At 36.7% G+C, this 3908-nt stretch overlaps 3 non-coding genes across 3 annotated transcripts; all 3 read right to left on the bottom strand.

The window, feature by feature from the left end:
• Positions 1-1023: 1023 nt before the first annotated feature.
• Positions 1024-1096, bottom strand: TRNAK-CUU (transfer RNA lysine (anticodon CUU)). Its single transcript has one exon. It is a non-coding gene; the product is annotated as a tRNA-Lys (tRNA).
• Positions 1097-2129: 1033 nt separating this feature from the next.
• On the bottom strand, positions 2130-2202 carry TRNAK-CUU (transfer RNA lysine (anticodon CUU)). The gene has a single exon. It is a non-coding gene; the product is annotated as a tRNA-Lys (tRNA).
• A 1633-nt stretch (positions 2203-3835) lies between these two features.
• TRNAK-CUU (transfer RNA lysine (anticodon CUU)) lies at positions 3836-3908 on the bottom strand. The gene has a single exon. It is a non-coding gene; the product is annotated as a tRNA-Lys (tRNA).

The raw sequence follows: 3908 nt of genomic DNA on the forward strand, positions 1-3908 counted from the left end.
TGCCTATAGTTTTCTTCCCTATCCCTGCACTGCCGTTTTCCACAGATAGGATGCTGTGTAATCATAGGCTCTGGTGGAGTTTGGAAAGAAAATACACATCAGCCAGAGGCAGAAATAGTCTAAGAAAGTATCAAACACAATTACCAGTCAATATCAGAACGCATTGAAGAATATCAGGAAATAGCCGATTAAACTGTGTGGAAAAAAGTCTTATTTGTGTTTTCTCCACTTTATTTTATAGTAAGATGATGCATACTTTTTCTTTTACAGTGAATACATTAAGGCATGGTATTGCCCCATTACACATCATCCAGACATGCATTCATACATTGCATGTTAACAATGAAAATATTGCAAATATTGTAAAGAGACTTTCAATTTCTATTTTTTTGGTCAAGACATGCATCCAGACATGCATTCATATATTGCATGTTAACAATGAAAATATTGCAAATATTGTAAAGAGACTTTCAATTTCTATTTTTTTGGTCAAAAAGCACTAAAATTTTAGTTGTTTTCGCCCAACGTGGGGCTCGAACCCACGACCCTGAGATTAAGAGTCTCATGCTCTACCGACTGAGCTAGCCGGGCTCCTTTGGATGCCTATAGTTTTCTTCCCTATCCCTGCACTGCCGTTTTCCACAGATAGGATGCTGTGTAATCATAGGCTCTGGTGGAGTTTGGAAAGAAAATACACATCAGCCAGAGGCAGAAATAGTCTAAGAAAGTATCAAACACAATTACCAGTAAATATCAGAACGCATTGAAGAATATCAGGAAATAGCCTATTAAACCTGTGTGGAAAAAAGTCTTATTTGTGTTTTCTCCACTTTATTTTATAATAAGATGATGCATACTTTTTCTTTTACAGTGAATACATTAAGGTATGGTATTGCCCCATTACACATCATCCAGACATGCATTCATATATTGCATGTTAACGATGAAAATATTGCAAATATTGTAAAGAGACTTTCAATTTCTATTTTTTTGGTCAAAAAGCACTAAAATTTTAGTTGTTTTCGCCCAACGTGGGGCTCGAACCCACGACCCTGAGATTAAGAGTCTCATGCTCTACCAACTGAGCTAGCCGGGCTCCTTTGGATGCCTCTAGTTTTCTTCCCTATCCCTGCACTGCCGGTTTCCACAGATAGGATGCTGTGCAATCATAGGCTCTGGTGGAGTTTGGAAAGAAAATACACATCAGCCAGAGGCAGAAATAGTCTAAGAAAGTATCAAACACAATTACCAGTCAATATCAGAACGCTTTGAAGAATATCAGGAAATAGCTGACTGAACCTGTGTGAAAAAATGTCTTATTTGTGTTTTCTCCACTTTATTTTATAGTAAGATGATGCATACTTTTTCTTTTACAGTGAATACATTAAGGTATGGTATTGCCCCATTACACATCATCCAGACATGCATTCATACATTGCATGTTAACAATGAAAATATTGCAAATATTGTAAAGAGACTTTCAATTTCTATTTTTTTGGTCAAGACATGCATCCAGACATGCATTCATATATTGCATGTTAACAATGAAAATATTGCAAATATTGTAAAGAGACTTTCAATTTCTATTTTTTTGGTCAAAAAGCACTAAAATTTTAGTTGTTTTCGCCCAACGTGGGGCTCGAACCCACAACCCTGAGATTAAGAGTCTCATGCTCTACCGACTGAGCTAGCCGGGCTCCTTTGGATGCCTATAGTTTTCTTCCCTATCCCTGCACTGCCGTTTTCCACAGATAGGATGCTGTGTAATCATAGGCTCTGGTGGAGTTTGGAAAGAAAATACACATCAGCCAGAGGCAGAAATAGTCTAAGAAAGTATCAAACACAATTACCAGTAAATATCAGAACGCATTGAAGAATATCAGGAAATAGCCTATTAAACCTGTGTGGAAAAAAGTCTTATTTGTGTTTTCTCCACTTTATTTTATAGTAAGATGATGCATACTTTTTCTTTTACAGTGAATACATTAAGGTATGGTATTGCCCCATTACACATCATCCAGACATGCATTCATATATTGCATGTTAACAATGAAAATATTGCAAATATTGTAAAGAGACTTTCAATTTCTATTTTTTTGGTCAAAAAGCACTAAAATTTTAGTTGTTTTCGCCCAACGTGGGGCTCGAACCCACGACCCTGAGATTAAGAGTCTCATGCTCTACCAACTGAGCTAGCCGGGCTCCTTTGGATGCCTATAGTTTTCTTCCCTATCCCTGCACTGCCGGTTTCCACAGATAGGATGCTGTGCAATCATAGGCTCTGGTGGAGTTTGGAAAGAAAATACACATCAGCCAGAGGCAGAAATAGTCTAAGAAAGTATCAAACACAATTACCAGTCAATATCAGAACGCTTTGAAGAATATCAGGAAATAGCTGACTGAACCTGTGTGAAAAAATGTCTTATTTGTGTTTTCTCCACTTTATTTTATAGTAAGATGATGCATACTTTTTCTTTTACAGTGAATACATTAAGGTATGGTATTGCCCCATTACACATCATCCAGACATGCATTCATACATTGCATGTTAACAATGAAAATATTGCAAATATTGTAAAGAGACTTTCAATTTCTATTTTTTTGGTCAAGACATGCATCCAGACATGCATTCATATATTGCATGTTAACAATGAAAATATTGCAAATATTGTAAAGAGACTTTCAATTTCTATTTTTTTGGTCAAAAAGCACTAAAATTTTAGTTGTTTTCTCCCAACGTGGGGCTCGAACCCACAACCCTGAGATTAAGAGTCTCATGCTCTACCGACTGAGCTAGCCGGGCTCCTTTGCATGCCTATAGTTTTCTTCCCTATCCCTGCACTGCCGGTTTCCACAGATAGGATGCTGTGTAATCATAGGCTCTGGTGGAGTTTGGAAAGAAAATACACATCAGCCAGAGGCAGAAATAGTCTAAGAAAGTATCAAACACAATTACCAGTCAATATCAGAACGCTTTGAAGAATATAAAGAAATAGCTGACTGAACCTGTGTGAAAAAAAGTCTTATTTGTGTTTTCTCCACTTTATTTTATAATAAGATGATACATACTTTTTATTTTACAGTGAATACATTAAGGTATGGTATTGCCCCATTACACATCATCCAGACATGCATTCATATATTGCATGTTAACAATGAAAATATTGCAAATATTGTAAAGAGACTTTCAATTTCTATTTTTTTGGTCACAAAGCACTACAATTTTAGTTGTTTTCGCCCAACGTGGGGCTCGAACCCACGACCCTGAGATTAAGAGTCTCATGCTCTACCAACTGAACTAGCCAGGCTCCTTTGGATGCCTATAGTTTTCTTCCCTATCCCTGCACTGCCGCTTTCCACAGATAGGATGCTGTGTAATCATAGGCTCTGGTGGAGTTTGGAAAGAAAATACACATCAGCCAGAGGCAGAAATAGTCTAAGAAAGTATCAAACACAATTACCAGTCAATATCAGAATGCATTGAAGAATATCAGGAAATAGCCGATTAAACTGTGTGGAAAAAAGTCTTATTTGTGTTTTCTCCACTTTATTTTATAGTAAGATGATGCATACTTTTTCTTTTACAGTGAATACATTAAGGTATGGTATTGCCCCATTACACATCATCCAGACATGCATTCATACATTGCATGTTAACAATGAAAATATTGCAAATATTGTAAAGAGACTTTCAATTTCTATTTTTTTGGTCAAGACATGCATCCAGACATGCATTCATATATTGCATGTTAACAATGAAAATATTGCAAATATTGTAAAGAGACTTTCAATTTCTATTTTTTTGGTCAAAAAGCACTAAAATTATAGTTGTTTTTGCCCAACGTGGGGCTCGAACCCACGACCCTGAGATTAAGAGTCTCATGCTCTACCGACTGAGCTAGCCGGGC

Source organism: Ambystoma mexicanum, chromosome 4q (genome assembly GCF_040938575.1).
Source record: "Ambystoma mexicanum isolate Mex_15411 chromosome 4q, UKY_AmexF1_1, whole genome shotgun sequence".
Taxonomy (NCBI): domain Eukaryota; kingdom Metazoa; phylum Chordata; class Amphibia; order Caudata; family Ambystomatidae; genus Ambystoma; species Ambystoma mexicanum.